This window comes from Tenrec ecaudatus, chromosome 4 (genome assembly GCF_050624435.1).
Source record: "Tenrec ecaudatus isolate mTenEca1 chromosome 4, mTenEca1.hap1, whole genome shotgun sequence".
Classification (NCBI taxonomy): domain Eukaryota; kingdom Metazoa; phylum Chordata; class Mammalia; order Afrosoricida; family Tenrecidae; genus Tenrec; species Tenrec ecaudatus.
The window spans coordinates 116,175,287-116,199,244 of record NC_134533.1 but is presented as its reverse complement, the minus strand read 5'-3'; the positions used below and the strand labels follow the sequence as shown (position 1 = coordinate 116,199,244).

Here is a 23,958-nt window from a genome sequence, read left to right as displayed (position 1 = left end):
TCCGGTTCCCCTGCCACTCCGGCAGCCGGCCCCCGGAAGTCCCGCCCCCACGCCGCCGGCCTGTGCGTGGCCCCGGGCGCTGCGCCCTGCCCCTCTGCGGGAGCCGCCGGCGGACGCCCAGGTGTCCCGCCCCGCCCCGCCCCGCGGGGTCCCCGCTTTGTTCTCCATCCTGCCCTCTGCTTTGCAAGTCGTCTGCGGGATTTGGCTCGGCCTTCATCTTTCCTGCAGCTGCACCCCTCGACCCTGCGCTAATGTCCCTGCTGGGCGGCCATGGCCTTCGGGACCATGTAGACCGTGACCTCACTCTGACGCCCTTCCCTGGCCATCCAGCCCACCTGGCTTCCTTCCCCACCCCGTGGACGACCCCGATCGCCCAAAGGGGGAGGGCAGAACTCCCCCAAGGTTAATAAACCAGCCCCTACAATTACTAGAGGGGGGTCACCACCTCGGACTCCTGGGGGGATTGTCCTTAAAGATCCATCCCGTCGAAGGAAAGATATTAACATGAAGTCAGAATGGAAAAGATTGTACGTACTAAATGACGGATAACTGCAGGAGCTGCAAAGCAGCGTGGGGGAAACTGCGGCGGATTTACATCTTTAGCGACCCCCATATAAAACGGGGGCAAAGCCAGACCGGGGCTGGCCCTTTAAGAAAAGATCAAAGGCCTTCCCAAGCAGGGGAAGCACAACCTTCCTCAGCTGGAAAACTGGATCAAGGCATTTTGATTTTGCTCACAAAACTAGGATTACGGTAAAATCCTAGGAGCCTAAGGTTTTAGGATACACAACAATACTTCTCAGATCACATCTGTTATCAAATGTTCCTAAATGTGTATTCTCTCAGGTGTATATGGTCCAAAATAATTTCATCACAGAAAACGATTTTACATTGCTAAATTACCTTGGAAGTCGCTTGCAGATCCTCACACGATACATGACACACCAGTAGGTGGACAGTAAATGTTGTTTTAAGTGTTTTATTGAAAAGAATTAGTGTTTGGGGGACTCAAATGATCGTATAAGGAGCAGCCAACAAATACACATGAGAGCGGAAGAGAAACGTCAGGGGCTGTTCGCCAGAGATAAACCCACCGGAGTCTGCACTTGCCAGTGTCAACACGCAACACACTTTAATGCACTGCTTGTTTCTCACATGCTCGGCCCTGCTGCATGGGACTTTGTTCTGTGGGTGTGTGATCCAAAGCAGACACGAATGAAATACTGTTGAATCCTTACATGGCCTCCCCATTCTGCTTCCTTGTTACCAGCCTTTTAAGAAACATAAACCCGGGAGGAGGTGTGCCTCTAGGAAACCTTTTTAAAAACAAAACAAGAAATCCTTTCTGTTGAGTCAGTTCTTACTCACAGCAGTCCACAATGCCCTATGCATTTCAAGGGCTGCTCTTTTTATTTTTAGTTTCTTTTCTTCCAAGGACCCTCTGAGTGGATCGAACCTGCCATGTGTCAGTTAACGGCTGAACACTGTGAGGTGAGACATGGTATAAGTAGGATGAGAGATGCGACCCTGTGGGGGTGTCGACTAATGACACAAACGACAGGTGTGTAAATTGCGAAATGGGAAGCTGATTTGCTCTGTACTCCTTCACCCACTTCACAACAAAAAGTTAAAAGAGATGAAAACTAGTTGAGCTACTATGACCGACCATTTGCACCACGCGGGGATGCTTAGCTCCAAAAACCGAACTCACTGCCAAGGAGTCGATTCCCACGCATTGGGACCCTCCAGGACAGGGCAGAACTGCCCACTGTGGCTTTCCGAGGCTGTCAATCTTTACAGGAGCAGAAAGCCTCATGTTTCTCCCAAGGAGTGACAGGTGGATCTGAACTGCTGCCACTGCAGTTAGCAACCCGATGATGTACAACCCACTCTTACCAGAGCTCCTCAGGGAGTCTCTTAACTAAAACTCCAAACTCGCTGCCATCCCATGTGAACTCATAGCGACCCTATAGAACAAAGTAGAACTGCCTCCCTTAGTTTCCGAGACTACCGGTAACTGTTTGTGAGTAGATATCCCTCCGTCTTTCTTCCAGGGAGCAGCTAGTAGTTTTGAACTGTTGACTTTGAGATTAGCAGCCCAGTGTACAACCACTCCAGCCCTGGGGCTCCCAGGCACGCACTCTTAGGCCTGTGAAACCAGCCTCGGCAAATAGCTCAGCGCCTTTACAGTTGTACAATTTTTTTGTGTGTTTGAGCAAAATCTCAATGTCACTGAACTCTGAGATTCTTTAAGAGCTTGTCTCCTCAATTCGTGTTGGCATTCTAAACAATTCCTTTTGTTTTTATTTTATTTTTTAAAGGAAAGTTGTATTGCAGAAAGGCCCTAGACCAGGCTTTACTTTGCCCTAGTTTCTTATTTTAGGGCTGCTGTTTATTTCACTTCCTCAAGCTTTTGTTCTCTCTCTCTCTCTGTATTTAGTTTAATTGACACATAATCCACATATCGTACAATTCAATACTCAATCATATTAAGAAGAATTGAACATCATTACCACAATCAACTTTAGAACATTTCCCCCCCTTTTCACAGTTGTGTAATCACAATCAGTTCTAGTGCTTCTTCCCCCTGAGCCTTTGTTTCTTAGTCTTGAAGAGACAAGGGCTGGACCAGATAATGGATGGCGAAGGGCCTTTCTATCTCTCAACTTCCACCCTTCCCCTGGGCTGCATGTGTGAGCATAACTCTGGCGACTTGCACTCCATGCACTGATCCTATCGCCTCTCACTTCCCACAAACAAGCCCCTCCCTCTTCCCCCTCCCCAGCCCACAGTCTGTTGTCTCCATCCAGTTAATACACAAAAATGGCTCATTTCTGACCAGGAAATGAACTAACTGAAAACAATCCCTTGATAGTTTGCCCTTGGGATTGCCCTTCCATTAGGGACAGTTGTTGGTGTTAGGTGCCATCTAGTCGGCTCTGATTCATATGCCCAACAGCACAAAAGCTGCCCGGTCCTGTGCCAGCCTCACCATTGTCCCTAAGCTCAATAATAGTGGGTCTCATGAATTCTCCCAGATCCTTTATCCTGGTTCCTCGAGGTTAAGTACCAACCTAAAGAGAAAAAGTATTAAAAACCATGAAACATCTATGGACTGACTGGAATCTGCAAATAGACGAGCATAAATGTGATCAAATATAAACCTTGGACATAGAGAATCATTGTGCTACGAAGGCTGTGAATATGAGATGAATGGGCTGTTGAAAAATACCACCCAAGGGATCTGTAATTCAGATTTCTTCTGATTACTGGTGGTTTACTGATAAAATTCTTACCTTCCACTGGGGAGACAAGGAACCTTGGTGGCATAGTGGTTACAAACCAGGCTGCTTACCACCAGGTTAGCAGTTCAAAACCACCAGCCTCTCCAAGGGAGACAGATGGGACTTTCTACTCCTGTGAAGAGTTATAGTCTCACAGTGTAAGAGGGAAAATAACAACAATAATATATAATTGATCAAGGATTCATGAGGGTGGGAGGAGGCAGGAAGAGGAGCTGATACCAAGGGGTCAAGTAGAAAGAAAATGCTTAGGAAATGTTGATGGCAACATACGTACAAGTGTGCTTCATACAATGGAATGATTTCATAAGATTTGTAAGAGCCCCCAATAAAATGATTAATTAAAAACAGCAACTCTGCCCTGTAGAGTTGGTATGAGTAAGAATTGACTTGATTGCAGGGAGTTTGGTTTGGTTTGGGCTCAAGAGACTGAGTTTAAATCCCAAACAATGTAGCTCAAGTGCAGCCACAGACCATCAGTCGTTGGAGACTTGTGTGTTGCTGTCACACTGAACAACTGTTAGTCCAGCTTCCAGACTAGTGCTAGGAAGAAAGGTCTGCTGGTCAGCTTATAAAAACCAACCAATGAAACCCTCTGGTTTCCTTATCCACGACTGATGGCATAGAATCAGGAAGCATTTTAGAATAAAATAGAATATTGTGCATGGGGTTGCCAAGAGTTAGGGGCCGAATGGATGGCAGCCACCGCCACCTCCAACAACACATTGCTGGCTGCTAAGGGCCAGTCGGTGGTTCCAACTCGCCAGCCGCTCTGTTAAAGATTTGCAGTCTTGGAAACCCAAGGGAGCAGCTCTGAGTCAGAACGTACCTGATGGCAGTAAGGTTGGTGTTTGAGTTTGGCATTTCAGGCATGAAAACCAGAGGGTGGGGCGGGGAAACCTACATGGACTGGGGATGAAAGAGATGTGAATTCAGCGGGTATAACACGAGGTCAGATGATTAAACAAACACTTTCAGAGTTTTGATTACTGCTAAACAACATTAATACATGTTTCAACAGAAAAAAAAATCCACTACAAACGAATACAGTCATTTCAATTTGCCTGAATCTGAATTACAATTTAATATAAAGAAAACCAAAATCCTCACAATTGGATCAATAGGTAACATCGAGATAAATGGAGAAAAGAATCATGTTGTCAAGGATTTGTGTCTCGCCTGCATCCACAATCAATGCTTGTGGAAGCAGCAGTCAAAAGAGGAAATGAAAAATTGCATCGGGTGAATCGGCTGCACAAGAGCCCTTCCAAGCTGTGGTCCTCAACCTTCCTAAAGTCGTAGCCCTTAGTCCTTTCATACAGTTGGTGGTGAGCACCCCCAACCATCAAATTATTTTAATTGCTACTTTAGACCTGTAATTTTGCCACTGTTATGAATCGGGCAACCCCTGTGAAAGGGTCATTTGACACCCCCACCCCCAAACGGGTCGTGACTCACAGGTTGAGAACCGCTGCTTTCGAGTATTGAAAAGCACTGATGGTGCTGTGAGGAGTGAGGCGCACCTGACGCAAGCCAGGGTGTTCTCCATTGCCTCACAGGCAGGTGAACGCTGGACACGGAATAAGGAAGATTGAAGGGAAATTGATGGCGCTAGTGAAGAACATGAAAAGTACTATGGATTGTCAAAAGAAGAAGAAAAAAAGTCTGTTCAGAAGAAATACAGCCAGAATGCTCCTTAGAAGCAAGGCTAGAGAACACTCACCTCATGTACTTTGGTCATGGTATCAGGAGAAACCAGTCCCTGGAAAAGGACATCTTGCTTGATAAAGTAATGCGGCAGCTAGAAAGAGGAAGGCCCTCAACAAGATGGATTGACACCATGGCTGCAACTGTGGGTTCAAACGTAACCAAAATTGTGAGCGTGGCCCAGGCCCAGGCCCTGTTTCCTCCTGGTCCCTATGAGTTGGAACTGACTTGACGGCCTCTATCAACCAAAACCCTTTTAAGACTAGACAGGTAGTAAAGAACCTATTACACCAACAATTTTGTTTCCACGTTGACAATAGTTCATTTATCCTATTTAAAAAACCACATATATGTATTGTTGTTGTATTTGTTAGATGCTATAGAGTTGATTAAGATTCCTATCAACTCTCGCTAAACTCTCACTGCCATCGAGTCGGTGCCAATTCACAGCAATCCTCTAGGACAAGGTTGAATTCCCCTGTGACTTTCCGGAACTCTAACTCTTCACAGTAGAAAGGCCTGCCCTCTTCCCACGGCGCCGCTGGTGGTTTCAAACTGCTGACCTTGCTGTTAGCAACCTATCAACCCTATGTACCATAACAAGAAACACTGACTTGTCCTGTGCCTTCTTATGTTTGAGCCCAGTGTCACCACCACTGTCACTGTGTCACTGTGTCACGCCATCTCACGGACAGTCTTCTCTTTGTTGATGCCTTTTTCCATGTGAGCCAATTGGAGATAACATGATTTGGGCCAGCCACATCTCAGGCCTCACGACCAATCACTCATCGGTGTTCTGTGACTTTAGTTTTACCTTTTCTGCATTTCCTGTGGTTGGAGAAATATAATAGGTATAGTTTTGGTTCTGGTTTCTCTTGCTCAGTGGGGCGTTTTTGAGATTCATCCATTTTGTTGTTGCATCAATAACGCATTTTTAATTTGTTTTTCTGCTGAGTGGTCTTTCATTTCATGGAGATTCTTGATGAATATGAAACACAATCTCACAGTCCTCCCAAATTAAGAGCTTTAGGATTCTTTCTTGCTTGAGCTAGTATGAGTACAGTTGAGATGAAAGTTCAGGTGCAAGGACGGATGGACCAAGTGAACCCCAACTTTTACTACTCAGGCACCAGAAGAAGGAGATGGTACTTGTCTGCTCCAATGGGCATCACAATAGAAAGTCCTGGACAGGGAGGAAGGGAAAAGATGTAGAAGGAAATTCAAAGTCTTGAAGAAGACTAGATTTTGGAATTGGAAATAATTCAGTAACATTGAATTATTCGATAGGAATTATTTAGTAAATCATCCTTGATGATGTGTGGTCATTACTAGGGGAGAGAAAGAAGGATTCTCAAAGAATTTTGGGGGTCTTTTTTTAACTAGTCTGATAGAGATTAGTAACACCCCTCAAACTATACCCTGACACCCTTTAAGCCTGCCACCCAGCTCTAGGGATCAACTTTCACCCAAACAGTATACAGCAAGAAATAACACCAGAGAGGAATATAATCCTTAGTACAGTATACCATATGAGACAAAAAAAAAAAAACACCTGCATTTGCCCAAAACGCAGCTCAGAAGGCAGGAACAAGTGGAAATAGGAACGCGGGGAAGCAGCAGGGACAAGTGCTGAGGGCATGCAACCAATGTGAAGAAACGTGTATAAATCGTTGAACAGAAAACTTGCACCCAAACTACAATGAAAAAGAAACAAAGTTCATCTACAAGTCTCCCTGTGGACATGTGGTGGTGGTGGGGTATTTGTTTTGTTTTGCCATGTGTCTTTATGCCTCTTGGGTAAACACTTAGAATGAAATTGCTGAGCCTCATGGCAAATGCATGCTTCACTGTACAGAGAACCGCCCAACTGTTTCCAAAGTAGCCTATCACTTCGCTCTTCTCCCAGCGGTCGGGGGCGTTCCTGTTGCTGGGGATCCTTGAGGACACTTGGGAATGCAGTTCATTTTGATGGTAGTCACGTTGTCGGGCACACAGCAACATCGAGTTGTGGTTTTAATTGCATTTCCCTGATAACTGATACTATTCAGCATCTTTTCATGTGCTTTTGGGTCATTTACATATCTTCTCTGTGAAATGCCTTTGGCCTGCCTAACTCTTGGTTTGTTTTTTTTTACAGGTAGGTTGTCTTTACTGAGTGGTAAAATATCTATGTTTTGGATACAATTCCTTAATCAAACATATGTGATTCAAACGTTTTCTTAACAGTTTTACTTGAAGACCAAGAGTTTTTAAGTTTCGTAGAGTCTAACTTCTTCCTCTTCCTTTATGGGTGATGCCTCTTTGTAACCTAAAATATAGAGAAATATCAGTCTACTTCAGGTTCTCCTGCGTTTTCTTCTAGAAATTTTATAATTTTAGCTTTTACATTTTGGTTTATGATCCGCTTTAAGGTAAATTTGTTTGTGTGTTTTGGTTGGTTGTTTTCTTGTTTTTGTTTTTCCAGCTAGTTGCCTGCCCATTGTTCCAGCACTATTTATTGAAAAGACTGTATTTTCTTGATTGAATTCTCTTCCCCCTCTTTTAAAAGACCATTGACCGTATACACGTATCTGCATGAGTCATTTCTGGTCGCAGAAAATTCTTTTCCGTTGATCTCCAATGTCTCTCTGTATGCCAATACCAAATAGCCTGAATTATTATAACTAAATAGAAAATTTATATATCAGGTCATTCCTCCTACATTTGCTTTATTTTCTATTATTTTTGTATATGAGGTTTAAGTTTTTTTTATTAAATAATTTAGTTGGGAAAAAAACAAAACAAAACAAAAATAATAATTTAGTTGGGGGCTTTTACAGCTCTTATCACAATCCATACATCCACCCATTGTGTCAAGTACATTAGCACATATGTTGCCATCATCATTTTCATTCTACTTGAGCCCTTGATATCAGCTCCTCATTTTTTCCCTCTCTCCTCTACCCTCCCTCCCTCATGAACCCTTGATAAATTATAAATTATTATTTTCATGTCTTACATCGTCCGCTGTCTCCCTTCACCCACTTTTCTGTTGTTTGTCCCCCTGGGAGGGGGTTATATGTCAATCCTTGTAGTCAGTTCCCACTTTCTCCCCCCACCTTTGCCTTACCCTCCTAGTATCTCTATTCTAATGATTGGTCCCTAGGGATTTATCTGTCCTGGATTCTCTGTGTTTCCAGCTCTTATCTGTACTTGTGTACATGCTCTGGACTAACCAGATTTGTCAAGTAGAATTGGGATCTTGATAGTGGACGGGGAGAGAAGCATTTAGGAACTAGAGGAAAGTTGTATGTCTCATTGTTGCTACACTGCACCCTGACTGGCTCGTCTCCTCCACGCGACCCTTCTGTAAGGGGATGTCCAGTTGCCTACAGATGGGCTTTGGTTCCCACTCCGCACTCCCCCTCATTCAAAATTATATGATTTTTTGTTCTTTGATGCTGATACCTGATCCATTAGACACCTCATTAGCACACAGGCTGGTGTGCTTCTTCCATGTGGGCTTTGTTGCTTCTCAGCTAGATGGCCGCTTGTTTACCTTCAAGCCTTTAAGACCCTAGATGCTATATCTTTTGATAGCCGGGCACCATCAGCTTTCTTCACCACATTTGCTTATGCACCCACCAATCATGTCAGGAAGATGAGCATCATGGAATGCCAGTTTAATAGAACACAGTATTCTTGCATTGAGGGAGTACTTGAGTGGAGGCCCAATGTCCATCTGCTACCTTAATAATAAACCTATAAATATGTGCACATAGATATATTTATACACACACCCATATATATATTTACATATGTACATGCCTTTATTTAGACCTCTATAGATGTCCTTTGCCTCCTAGCTCTTTCCTCCATTTCCTATTGCTTTCCTCTTGTCCCATTATCAGTTCAACCTTCATTGGGATTTCAGTAATTCCTCTCAGTTACATTTCCCTGGATCATGCCCTACCAGGCCTCCTACTGCCTCCTCACCACTGATTTGGATCACTTGTTGTTCCCTGTCCCTCGGTTTGTTAACCCCATGTCCTTTCCCCCCCACTCCCCTCTCTCCCAAGCCCCCCCAGAACTGTCAGTTCTGTTGTTTTCTCCTCCAGATTGTTCATCCAGCCTATCTTATTTAGACAGACCTGTGGAGATAATAACATGCACAAAAACAAGACAGAGGAAAACCAAGCAACAATAGAAAACAAGACAACAACGAAAAGCCAATTACAAAAAACAAACAACAAAAAAGAAAAGCCTGTAGTTAGTTCAAGGACTAGTTGTTGGCCTTTAGGAGTGTTTTCCAGTGGAGTCTGATGGGGTGCTACCCCCTGGCCCCAAAGTCTATTTTTGGTGTACCCTGGGGACTTTGTTGCTATGTTTCCCTTGCTGTTCTGTTTGACGCCCTTAGTGTTTTGCCTCGGTGTGATGGGATCAGATTGGGCGGAATTCCCACACTGAGTCTCCAGTGTTGTTCCCTGTAGGGCTATGGGTCAGTGGGGGATGTCGTGTCTCATAGGGAGGCCAGCCATTTGGTCTTCTCTGCGGATTGGCTGCTCTGAGTGGGAATATCGTCCTCAAGGCTTGATGGACCAGGATGTGCTCCACTCTCTCTTCCTCCCCCTTCATTTGCTCCTGTATGCTCTGATCAGACATGCCCCTCTCCCTGAGCTGCAGCTTCAGTGATGTCCTCTGAAGTGAATTCTTCTGGGGGGAGGGGCAGGTGTCTATGTAGTTGGGATTGGGGTCGGCCCCTCATCTAGCCAGATTTGTAGGGTAGAATTTACATCATCATAGTGGGGGGAAGGAAGCATTAGAGAACTAGAGGAAAGCTGAATGTCTCATCAGTGCTATGTTGCACCCTGACTGGCTTGTCTCCTCCTTGTGACCCTTTTGTAGAGGTGAAGGTTTACAGAGCAGGTCATGCTTTTATATCTGACGTTTCATACATGTTCTGATTCAATTTGTTCCTAGCGAGCCCCTCATGTACCGTCCTCATCCCTCTCCCCGCCTCCCCGGTGTGTGGTGTGTCTTGGCTAGCTCGAGCATCTCAAACTTTGTCTGGTTACTTTAGAACAGCGGTTCTGAACCTGTGGGTCATGACCCTTTTGGGGGGTGAACGACCCTTTCACAGGGGTCATCTGACTCCTAACAGTAGCAAAATGACAGTGATGAAGTAGCAAAGAAAATGATGTTATAGTTGGGGGGGTCACCACAGCATGAGGAACTGCATGAAAGGGTCCCGGCATTAGGAAGGTTGAGAACCACTGCTTTAGAGACTTTGTATTTGCATATACATTTTAGTTTCAGCCTATCAATTCCTACAAAGAAACCTTTAGAAATTTTTATTGGGATTGCATGGAATCTATAGGTTGTTTGTTAATTGACAACTTGGCAACATTGGGTCTCCTGAGTCATGAACAGTTATACCATTCTTTTCTTTTTTTTTTTTACTTCGAATTCATTTATTTATAGATAGACCACAGTCATTCAAAATCATGGAACACAATAATAACATACAGAACAAGGTTGGGGAATTAGGTTGAACTGTATTCCACTTATATTAATAAATATTTCCAAAGAGGCATATGTAGATTTTCAGTGCTTCATTAAGACTAATGACACGTACACATAATTAAGCATTTCTAAGTTAATCATCATACTGCTTGATTTTCAGGCTGAAAGATTATAATCTATACATTTCATTGCAGCAAACACAAAAGCATTTTAAACAAGTCATGACTGCACACTGTATAAGCAGCAGTTGATTCTACAGCATTCCCTTATTCGGTTGGCCTGCCTCTGGGCAGACTACTAGCTGACTACCAGTAACCCCAATTATGAGAATTACCCACCACTGATGAAATAAGAAACCTAATATGCATGTATTATGAATATAAATTATTTTTGAACGCCCAAATGAATGCTAGCCATTTTGGGAAAACTCAAAATTTCCCAGCTTAGTCACTAATTAGTTGTGTGAGCTATTTAAATCTGTGTATCAGGGTTGTTTTCTTTTTATTCCCCGTGTTGAAAATGAGAATTGGACTCAATTTTGCCAAGGACCTTCTGAATCCCAGTATTTGTTTCTTCTTACCCTGCGAAGTTTATCACCTCTTTTTCAACACTAATTTCATCTTTTTAATGAACTTCTTTCCTAGCCTATAATTGTCCATTTCAAAACCTTGAATTCTTCAGCAAACCCACTCTTTCACATGTGTTTATAGTGCCTAAGACAAAGCTGTGTAGGCATGAAGGAAGGCCAGCCCTACTCAAGGAAGATTACAATCTAACTGGTTATTCAATTTAATACCAACTATTGTCAGTCTTCCTTCGAAGAGTGTCCTATATATAACCTACGTTGCTCTTTATCAAACATTCCTGACTTGTGTAAATTCCTAAATTCCTTAACTTCTACCCTGGGTGGAAAACATGACAAAATTCTTCACACAGTTGGTCTTGATGTGCTTTGGTTATACATTTTTATAATAGCCAAGTTCTTTACTGTCTCTTATAAGGCATCAAAATTTGAAAAGGCAGTCTTATATTTCCTCTGATATTGTCCTGACTCGCTACTATATTCATAATACCCTTCCCTGCAATCACAAAAGCAGAGTTATCAAAGGCCTTGACCAGAAAATCATAAAATGGCAAATTGTACAACTTAATTCATGCTAGACCAGCGATGAAGTCAATGGGAAGTGGATGATGCACACTTACGTAGACCCACGCGCGCGCGTGCGTGCGCACACACACACACACACACACACACACACACTTTACAAAATTGGGGGATACTGTCAATTTCAAATAAGCAATGATACAAGTAGGACTTTCATGCCAGAAGGCCCAGTTCAGTCAAAATCACGATTTGTCAGAACCAGCGGCGCCATGAGTGTCCAAACATAGAGCACGACGCCAATCCAACTGGAAGAGATTTTCACCCAGACAGCTGTCCACTGACCTTTCATCTCACGAGAAGGCTCATACCTGTACCAGTCAGGGTCATCCTGACATAGAGGGAGGCCAGGAAAAGCACGAGTGGAAGAAGGAGTCGCTGTACGTGACACCGTCCCTTTCGGTATCTACAGCTCGGTGAAGGTCATCTCCATCCTCCAGTGAGCCATCCTTCTGGTTCTACCATCTTCTATTCATGCTGACTCATCACTTGTTAGAGTCACTTTATTCACCGGGCTATTGTTTGAAGTGTGGATGCTTGAATAAAACACACACAATAAAAATAGGATTAACCCTATGATTCCGTGAACATGCCACCACTGGACAGACTGTCCATCCTTTGGAGCGGCGCTGGTTGTGTTGTACCCAGTGATGCTTAGCAGACTTGGATTGCAGTTTGTTTCTGGTCCATTGGTTATTGCAGACCATGTCAGATACATTGTGTACTCTGTAATTACTGAAGACTGCAACAAACCAGCTCTTGGTTGTGATTCTTGGATTTGGGGCAGTATAGACATCACAGAAGCACCAGTGCAGACGAGCATGTCCACACTGATGAACGCCTTAGTCTCTGAACAACTGTCCGGATGAGTGCAGTGTACAAAGAACAGGACCATAGCAACCAAAGACAGCAGGTCGTTCAGAGCTGTGGCTGACAACAAAGCTGCATACCAGCACCTGGAGTTCCCTTCGTCCATTTTCCCAACCCAGGATTCATTCCAGGAATGAGCGAGGTCAAGAAGTAAGACCAGCTGTATGAGGATGGAGCAGAAGGCAGCAGCCATGCCCACACAGAACCCCACAGTTGTGAAAGTTCCTTCTGGAATAAAGAATGCCCCAATAATAATCGCTATTGCCGCAGCAGATTTAAAGAACCAGAATCCATTATGCTCTGCAGCCCTGCGATCACTGCTGCTCTTCACGGTGATCATCAGTAAAGAGAGGAGCAGGTGGGACAAAGCCAAGCCACAGCATCAGCGGTACACAGCTTTACAGCCAAGCAGACGATTACAAGGGACGGTCCCTTTCTCATTCTCACAAAATCCAGGACTCTTATTCAATTGTTCTTCCATTCCTGGTATCAGCATTACACAAGCTACAATACTCCAACAAGCAAGAAAGTGCATAGCTCAATGTAGTTACTGTGGACTTGTTTCCACTGGGGCGGCATTGGCACAGAAAACATGGGGCACTGCCACACAGACATGGTATCCAGCTCGCCACAGAGCACCGCCGCAGCACGCCTCCCATCTCCATGCTGCCATCCATCACTGGACCCCGACAAAATGGAAACTATACCGTTATTTTCAAACTCTTTAATTTATTTTTTAGGGGAATATTCAAGCAACTATTTATTTTTAGAGGCTTCATGTGGTAAATAAATTACTTATAACGTGAAGTACAAAGCAAAGCAAAATGAAAAACAACAAATAAAAGAAACACAAATCCAGTTGCTCTCATGTCAATTCTGTCTGAACCGTGGCAGAATTTCTATCAGTGCTATTTTGTGGCATTCAGTGTAGAGATCTACATATTTGATAAATTTATCTTTAAGTAAATACATCATTGACATCCATAAGAAAATTGTCTTGAGGTCTCCGAGAATCCCTCTCTTTTTCTTTCTTTTTTTCCCTCTATCTTTTTCTTAATAATGACTCCTCATCAATGAATACTTATTAACTAATAACTGTTAAATACTTCTATGATTAGATATTAGTTATCATAATTTTAGAATTATGATCATTACCGAATAATGAAATATTACTTAATTATTTCCACTTTCCTGTAAAGAGACCAAGAAAAAGTACCATTTTCAGAAAAGTTTAAAGCAAAATATTTGGAATAAAGAAATAATAATGTTTCTTTCTGAGTATAAATATTTCCATGACTTTTTCTCACAGTGATCCTATACCATGTCTGTACTTTGATGATGGACGTATTGCACTTAGGTTTATCTGCAGTAGAAGGTGTTCTGTAACGTTGTAGAGATTCCATGGCGTGTACCATAGTTTATCCATCACCCGTTGATGGGCATTTCGGTGGGTTCTGTCACTTTACTATCGTAAACAACGCATGAGGAACATGTGTGTGGTAGATCTTTCCGTTTCCCCGTTCTGGCTGCTCGATGACAGACAGCTCGGAGGGAGATTGGTGTGGAGCTCAGGGACACAGTGTCTATGCACTGGGCTGCTAACTACCATTCTGGTTCTTCAAACTCATCCGTCTCTCCTTGGGAGAAAGATGGGGCTTTCTGCTCCTGCAGAGAGATGGTCTCAGAAACCCTCAGGGAAGTTCTGCTTTGTCCTAGAGGGTCGCTGTGGATCGGAAGCAACTCCATGGCTGTGAGGTGCTGTTTGGGTTTTTTGGGGAAATGATCTTGCTGGATCAAATAGTGTTTCCATTTCCAATTTTTAATGCACTGTTTTCCAGTGGCTGCTCCATTTCATAGTCCAACCCGCCGTGTATGAGCGTTCCAATTGCCAGCATTTGTTGTTTTCATGAGAACTTTCTTTAAGTACAGGTCTGGTTTGGTTGTTAATGCACATTCCATTTCATCTCATCAGTTGCACGCTCCTCAACGCAGCAACACCCATTCCACTCCCTTCCCATGTTTCTGTTCCCATTCCTCCCTTCCTCACCCTTCCAGACCTCATCGTTGGGCAAGTTTTGCCTCTCGGATGCCAAGTGACCAATCATTCCAAGGTGTGCATACCTCACCAGTGTCGCTGTTACCCTATAGACCAGCGGTTCTCAACCTGTGGGTCGCGACCCCTTTGGGGGGGTCAAATGACCCTTTCACAGGGGTCGCCCAATTCATAACAGTAGCAAAATGACAGTGATGAAATAGCAACAAAAATAATGTTATGGTTGGGGTCACCACAACATGAGGAACTGTATGAAAGGGTCGCGGCATGAGGAAGGTTGGGAACCACTGCTCTAGATGCTGCCATCAGAGTGAATTCAGCTGCAGACTCTGTCTCACGGGTTTCATTAGTCTCTGTCTGGCCAGTAGCTTGGTCTTTTTTAATGAATTTGAGTTTGTTCCATATCTTGCCTTGACTCTAGCCAAGATCTTCTGATCTACCTCCTTTCAGAGCCATTGGGAGCAGTGAGTGGGCACCATCGAGTGCCTACGGAAGGAACTGCATTCAGGTGTCCTTGACTTTCCTCACTCTTCCTTTCTCATAGCAAGGCGAGACTAAGGGTTGTACCTGAGATGGCCCGGCAGACGTTATTAAGACCCAGTTGCTACTCAGCAAAGTAGGATGCAGACATTGCTTTTAAAAAAATCATTTCGTGGAGAGCAAATGCCTTGAGAATGATTGGGGCAGGGAATGTATGGATGTGCTTTATACAATTGATGTATGTATATGTATGGATTGTGGTAAGAGTTGTTTGAGTCCCTAATAAAATGTAAAAGAAGAAAAGAGAAAAAAATGATTAGGGCAAAGACTGTACAGATGTGCTTTATACAATTGATGTATGTATATGTATGAACTGTGAAAAGAATTGTATCAGCCCCAATAAATTGTTAAAATAAAAAAATAAATAAATAAAAATAAAAAAATCATTTCATTGGGGGTTTGTACAACTCCTATCACAATCCATCCATCCATCCATTGTGTCAAGCATATTTGTACATTGGGTGCCATCATCATTCTCAAAACATTTGATCTCCACTTAAGCCCCTGGCATCAGCTAAATTTTCCCCTTCCCCTCCCCCTCCCTCATGAACCCTTCATAATTCATAAATTATTATTATTTTTTCATATCTTACACTGTCCTATGTCTCCCTTCACCCATTTTTCTGTTGTCCATCCCCCAGGGAGGAAGTTATATGTACATTATTGTAATCAGTCCGAACAGCCAATGCACAGAGTGGACCATATGGCTGATCCCACTATGAGATATGCCATCCTCGCTGGCCTAGGGCCCTATGGGGGACAACACTGGAGACTCAGTGTTGGGACTTGCCCGGACTGACCTCGCAACACCGAAGCAAACCACTAAAGGCATAAGGCAGAGCAACTGGGGGAGCAGAGCAGGGAGTACAAAGGGTAGACTCTGGGGCCAGAGCGTGGTACCCCATCGGACTTGACTGGAGGACACGCCTAGAGGTCAAAAATCAGACCTTGATCTATTTACAGGTTTTTCTTTCTTTTAAAAATTTTTTCTTGTAATTAATTTATTCTTTTATGGGTCATTGGTTTTCTTTCTTGTTGTCATCTCTGTAATCTTATTCATCACCTGTCTTGTTATGCCTTGTTTTTTTTCCCAAGACAAAATTCCATTTATATGTCATTAGAAATAAATATTTTACAACAAATAATTACATATTGTTTTGTGGTAATCACTCCGCTTTCATTATGTTCAATTTGTAACAATGAAAATACATCCTGCATACCAGATATTTATATGATGATTTATAACTGTAGCAAAATTACAGTTATGAAGTAGCAATGGAAACAATTTTATGGCTGGGGTCACCCAATCTGAGGAACTGTATGAAAGGGTCATGGCATTAGGAAGGTTGAGAACCACTGCTCTAAGAGATTTATCTGAGTGAGTGCCTTGATTTTTGGTGCATATTATTATCTCTACAGAACTATCTAGATAAGATAGGCTGGATGAACTGTCTGGAGGAGAAAACAACCGGACCAATGGTTCCGGGGGACATGGGAGAGGAGGAGGCGGGGGTAAGGAGGTGGTGTTGATCAACCCAGGGATAGGGGAGAAACAACTGGTTCAAAATTAGTGGCAAGGAGGGTGTGAGAGGCCTGTTAGGGATTCAGCAAGGGTAATGTAACCGAGAGAAATTGCTGAAACCCAAATGAAGGCTGAGCATGATAGTGGGAGAAGAGGAAAGTAAAAGGAAATAGAGGAAAGAACTAGGTGACAAAGGGTATTTATAGAGGTCTAAATACTGGCATGTACAGATATTCTACCTTACAAATCTGGCTAGACCAGAGGATGTACACTGGTACAGATAGCAACTGGAAACACAGGGAATCCAGGACAAATGACCCCTTCAGGACCAGTGTTGAGAGTGGCAATGCCTGGAGGGTGGAGGAAAGGTGCGGTAGAAAGGCAGACTTTGCTTTTGTGGACTATGATATGCCCATTTTACTTGGTGCCTGTTCAAGACCATGGTCCTGAGCCATCAGGCTCAGTGACACATTTCTTCAGGGAGTTCAGTTATGTGTAAGACATTTTCATCATGAATCTCCCTTGTCTATGCCACCACACTCCTGACCAGAATGGTAGCAAAGTTAAATATCCATGTACAAATGTCCTGTCAGGTATATATATTCTTACTCTCCCCCCCCACCCCCGCATGCCTTTCAGCCTGCATGTCTATCCGCGCAGCTGCTCTTCCATCCCCGTGTCTGCAGGAGGGTTTGGTAACAGTGTTTACCTGCTAGCAGCCCAGTGCTTACCCATCACAAACAACAACCGGATGACAAGAGGTGACTGCTGTCAGAGAATCACCTAGACAACTAGAAGGGGGACGGGGCTGGAATCACACAGTCCCTGACTCACCCTTGCACTGATGAATGACTTCGTGAATGGTCCTAAGACCATGCGGTCCTATATGACTACTCATGCACATATATGTATTAGACATATTATGTCTGTATGCACACAGTCTTACAATTGTGTTAGTCTATCCTCACAAGATACTTTTATATTGTTGATGCTATTGTTGCTTTGTACTGTCCAGGTGACACTGACTCATACTGGCTCTACGTGACAGAGTAGATTTCTCCCATATGCATTCCTAGGCTATGATTTAAAACAAATAATATTTTACAGTGTTCTCAGTGAAGATTTAAATAGTTTAAGTTCTCCTTCAGCATTGTCTACACAAGTTGTTCATGGATGTTGATTACTTTCTTACGATTGTGAACATTCTCGTAATTTCTAGTCTGGAGACTCTAGTTTCCCTGTCCCCTTACATTCACCTCTGAGGTGCTGTCTCAAACAGTATTCTCCACCTTTTAAAATCTAGGCTCTATAATCCATCACAATGGCTACAGAGCACTCCCAGACAAGCTCCGCCTCTGTGGGTCAGCAAACTCAGCCCCCTGAATTAAGTATAGAGTAAGCCTCAACCTGAATGCACTCAGCTCTACCTCCGTAGGTCAACCCTTACAGTTCCCCCAATTAAGTGCCTAGGGGCACCCTATACCCCAAGCCAGCCTCTTGCCCCAAAGCACTCAGATTTATTGGTTTTGTGGGCTGAGAAATCCACCATATATTTCATGCTCTGGCTCCTGGTTGGGCTGCCGCTCCTCTGATGTCACAGCTGTCTTCTGGATCCAGAGGTTCACGGTGCACAATCTTGGGGTCCAGAGGACACATTCCGCTCCTGGATCTTGCTGGTAGTGAGATCGCCTCTTCATGCTTCTCATAGGGATCATTTTATACCCAGTAGGATGGCTTGCCAATGAGGCCTGTTCAAAATTATTCATAGGTAAATCCTATTGGTATCTTCCTCCACCTTTGTGTTAGTCTGGGTAGACTAAAGAAACAAACCCAGGGAGACTCATACGTGTATAAGAAAGAGCTTTACATACAAGATCATTTAAATATTGAGAAAACATCCCAGCCCAGTCCAGATCAAGTCCAGTCCATTATTTGCCCATATGTCTGATACCAATCTATAAATTCCCCTTCAGACTCACGAAACACATGCAATGACAGCAAATGCAGGAAGATCACAGGCCAGTGGGTGGGAAGTCTTGTGGATCCAGTGGCGGTAGAAGCATCTCAGCACTGGCGTGGCTCTCCACATGGCTCCTCCAGCTCCTGGCTCTGGCTGCATCAGCTTAATGTCTCACTGGGAGTAAGCATGTGTCTGCCTGTAGGGAGCTATTTATTTCCTTGGTGCTCCAAATGAGGTCATGAAGCTGTGACCTGAGTGACAGACTAAACTCCACCCCTTCACCCTTAACTCTCAAATTGACAAGAGATTATGTAACTACCACAACCTTGTTACCCAGACTCATGCAGGAAAAGGTTATTTTGTGGAAGTCAGAGACTTTAGCTAGAAGAGCCTCATTAAATAACTCACTGGCCCTGCATCATCTGTGTTCAAAGTCATCATTGGCTATTTGGTCTCATGTCAATGATTTCCTAAAGGAGCATTACAGGTGACATTCATTATGTTTGGATCAGTCATCCAGTTTCAAGGTGACCCGGGGTTCATTTCCATTCAAGGTTTGAAGAGTAGCTCAGAGTGACAGTCTCAAGGAATCCTCCAGATTCACGTATGCCAGCAGGTTAGAGTTTTCTGTTTGTTTTTAGGGGTTTGAGAGTCTGTTTCCCATTTTTCTCCCATTCTATTAGGGTTCAGCTATGGTAGCCTTAATTAGAATAGTCAACAGTGGTAGCCAGGAGCCATCTAATTCTTCTGGTCTCAGGGTCGATGAGACGATGATTCATGTAGAGCAGCGATTCTCAACCTGTGGGTCATGACCCCTTTGGGGGTCGAACGACCCTTTCACAGGGGTCGCCCAATTCATAACAGTAGCAAAATTACAGTGATGAAGTAGCAACGAAAATAATTTCATGGTTGGGAGTTACCACAACATGAGGAACTGTATTCAAGGGCCGCCGCATCAGGAAGGTGGAGAACCACTGCTGTAGAGTGTGAATCCTGTAGACTGGCCTCTCCTGTTAGTCTCTGGCTTCCTTCTTTCTTGTTTGCTCCAGAGGAGTAGAGAACAAAAGTTGTGTTGTAGATGGTTGTTGCAAGTGTTTTGTTTTTTTCAGATGAACTTGTTTGTCACTAAAGACTCCAAGTCCATTTCCATTTCACTTTGTCTCTCTTTTTTTTTTTATGCCAATCGAATCACTATTTAGGTTAGAGGGATAAGGAATCTGCAGGGAGTTCTTTTTGGTTTGTTTTTGAAGAAACATATTATATGTATTTACACAACCCATCTCAAGAAATGAAACTGACAACAATATCCTATTAAACCCTTCATATTAAAAAAAACCCCTCCATATATTTGGCTTATTTATTCATTCCCCACCCCAATCCCTGTTCCTGCCCCTGTCCTTGGCCTCCTCGTAGTCATGTCTATTGGTGTATAAACCACATTTCTTTTTGGTTTTTATAACAATGGTGACATTAAATATTTATCTTAGTAAGTTTGACTGAGCTTGCTAAGCATAATGTTCTTGTGTTAGGCAGGGTTCTCTAGAGAAACAAAACCAGGACACATATGATTTTATATATATATATATATATATATATATATATATATATATATATATATATATATATATATATATATAATACAGCATGAAGGAATATAACATAGTCCACACAGCAGTACAGAGGGCTCTCAGTTCAACTCTCTTCCATGAAACAGTTAATGTACTGGAAGTCCTTCAACTCAGGAGGGCTGCTGGGTCCAGAGTCAAGGAAGCACACGGCTGAATCTTCCCTTGGGCAATGCAGACAGAGTCCGCCTACAGGCAGCAAACATCAGGGTTGGTCACCAATAGTCAGCAGCTCAAGAGCTTAATGAAGCAAGTCCGGATGGGATATCAAACTCAAACAATGCAAGAAGACAGGCACCACCAGCCTCAAGCTCAAGTGATGTACACACCAGCAGGGTGGCAAAGCAGGTCTTGAAGGAACCTCAAGTTCTAGCAACACAATCCACGGGTTGGCTGTCCCACAGGTAGTGTAGCACACAAGTTGAGGCAGAGAACTAACTAAAGCAGCCACACTCTGGTCTGATCACCAAAGAGCAAGAGAAAGAGAGGGATAGGCCTTTTATCTCTCGGCCCTCCAATCAAACTGCAACCTGATTAATCCCACATGTTCCAATTGGCCAAGTTGGCACAATAAACCTACCTATCACAGTTCTCTAGTTTTGTCATGCCTTGCAGTATTTAAGAGCTTTGTCATTATTTTTATTGATGCATAAATTTCCATAGTATGTATTATACATATATGCATTATACATATATGTACCAAAGCTTGCCTGTATGCTTTTAAGACTCCTACACTACTCACTAAGCTAGAATGTGAACGCAACTTTATGAACTGTATTTTCCCAGTTGCCCAAGTTGTCCCATGAGGCTATGGTCCTAATTCTTGAAAGTCAGAAATGCAATCCTATGAGGTGTTTGGACATTTAAGAAGTATCCTAACTGTGGCCCCTTTGCAATTTTGCCATATGTATGAATATATGTGGCTACAGTCACAAGGATACATATACATATGCAGACACCTATAAAACCACAAGAGCCCTGGTGGCATGAATGACTTGCATGTTGGGTTGGTAACCGCAAGATCCTTAGTTAAACCCACCTGCTGCTCCCTAGGAGGTAGATGAGGCTTTCTGCTCCCATAAAGATTCACCGCCTTGGAAGCCCAAAGGGGCATTCTACTGTGCCCTGTCGGGTTGCCATGAGTCAGAATTGACTCCTCGGTAGTGGCCTATTTACACACACATCTACGTACCTAAGAAGCCCTCCCAGAAGAACAAAGAAAGCTGTGTTGGAAGAAGTACAGCCAAATGCTCCTTCGAGGCAAGTTGGCGAGACTTCCACTCACCTGCATTGCAGGGGAGACCAGACCAGACTAGAAAAGGTCTTCGTGCTTGGTAAAGTAGAGGGTCGATGAAAAGAGGGAGCAAATGGTGAGAGAAACTGACCTAGTGTCTGCAGCAATGGATTCAAACATAGTACAAATTGTGAGGCTGGCTCATGATTGGCCAGTGTTTCGATCAGTTGCACATAGGGTCACCATGAGTAGCAGCTGACTCGGTGACACCCAACAAAAACAACAGCCAGAAGGCCTGGGAGGGTTGTTAGGTAAGACTGTTAGACTAACTGCCAAGTTGGCAGTTCAAACCTGCCAGCTGCTCGAGGGTAGAAATGTGAGACGATCTACTTACATACATATGCAGAGCCTCAGAAATCTTCAATATCTCAGTTGGAGTCAACTCGATGGTAGTGAGTCTATACATACACAAATGCCTGCAAGTATCTTTTCAGTTGGGTTTGCTGTTGTTTAAAACAATGCATGCCATAACAATCACCAAACGTTTCTTTTTTCCTTCTGTGTCTCTTAGTGATAGCGGGCACTTTTCTCAAGCTGTGTACACTTCACCCTCATGGGTGGCACCTTTCCCTCTAAAAATAACAAGACCACGTCTTCCAGCTACGGAGCCTACCTCTTGGTTTCCAACTTTGGCATTCCAATCATCATTAATTATCAATGGCTCCTCATTGCCTGTTTGATCCATTCCTGACTGTAGAAATTTGCAGAATGCTTCAATTTTTTCCTCACTAGCTTCAGTCATTGTTGTGTAAATTTGAATAATCTTTGTGCTACGTGGACTTCCGGGTAGGGCATAGGGACGGTCTTATTACCGACAGCCCTGTTCCGCAAGATAGATCTTGAAATGTTCTTTTGGATGATGAATGTGGTGACATTTCTCTTGAATTTGTCACTCCTGTCAGAGTGAACCTTAGGATTCTCTGACTCAAAATGGAAAAGGTCAGCTCCTTGTAGCTCACTGATGCCTAGATAGTCATCTTCATTCACTCCACTCCTTTTTAGACAACTTTCCAGTTTTCCTGAATTCATGTTTCATACATTCCACGTACCAGTCACGATGTCTGCATGTTCCACCCTGGATGTTCGCAACGTTTCTTCTCCTTTTGAGTTGAGCACCAGGAGTAAACGCAGCTCCTGAAGGCCTTGCTCCATCCGCGTCGCTATGGTCAACTCTACTTTGAGGAGGCAGCTCTTCCTAGGTCGTATTTTGAGTGCCTGCCCACCTGGGGGGCTCATCTTTCGGCATTCCAGCTGACCATGTTCCAGTGCTATTCATACGGTTTTCGGTAGCTTAAGCCTCAGCAGAGGACAGTCTACCCCTGTCTCACATCTGTGAGCTCTGTTGAACCCTGTTCACCATGGGTGACCCTGGTGGTATTTGGAATACTGGTGGGATAGCTCCCAGCCTCACAGCAACACACAGGCCACACCATATGACAAACTGACAGACAAGTAGGGCTTGAAAGTCTTAGGCAATGCAACAATAAAAAACAACAAAAGCAAGTCAATTTCCCCAGAAGACATGACAAAGACCAAACTTCGGGTTAATGAGCTGATTTTCATCAGCGACCCTAAGGTAGAGTGGAACTACCACATATGGTCTCTGAGGCTGTGACCTTTAGGAAAGCAAGTGCCTATCTTTCTTCTCAGAACAGCCAGGGGATTCAAACCAACAACCTGCTGACTAGAAGCTGGGCACGCCACCCACTGCAAGAACACCTTTTAACTACTACAATTAGAATATATATTAATGATAGAACTTCTGAGATGGCCGTATATACAAGACCAATATACAGCAATAATTAATTACAAAGTGCAATTAAAAATCATAATACCTATAAAACCTATAATCCCTTGAATAAATCAAGCAAACTTACACATTAAGAAAACCATAAAACTGGCCATGAAAGGGCATGAAAGGAACTAGAAATTTACTGAGCCATGTCTCTTACTGTCTCATCCAGAACGACTTCTCTCTTGCTGTTGCTGTTGTTGTTGTTGTTGGGTACTCTGGACTTGATTCTGACTCACACTCACTGACTCACAACAAGCCTTTTGGGCAGAGCAGAGCTAACCTTTTGCGTTTCTGAACTGTTTACATGAACAGGAAGCTTCATTTGTCTCCTGCAGAGCAGCTGGTAGATTTGAACTGCTGGCTTTGTGGTTAGTAGCCCAAAGTGTAACCCACTTCACCACCTGGGCTCCTTTCTGACTCCTTGCAGCCCTGTGTACAACAGGGTGAAACATGGCCTGCTCCTGCACAAACTCACAATCATTGTTCTCTTTGCGCCCATTGCTGCAGCCACTAGGTCAACCTCTCTCTGTCTTCGTGCTTGATAATGTCGATATGCATGTAGCCAGTAGTGGGATTTTAAATAAGTTGTGTTTTTTTTTTGTTAAATAGCTGTTTTACTGGTGTGT

The 23,958-nt window shown here is 43.5% G+C and overlaps 1 pseudogene; it reads right to left on the bottom strand.

The window, feature by feature from the left end:
* Window positions 1–11,848: 11,848 nt before the first annotated feature.
* LOC142447067 (serine incorporator 1 pseudogene) lies at window positions 11,849–13,202 on the bottom strand (annotated as a pseudogene).
* Window positions 13,203–23,958: the final 10,756 nt, after the last annotated feature.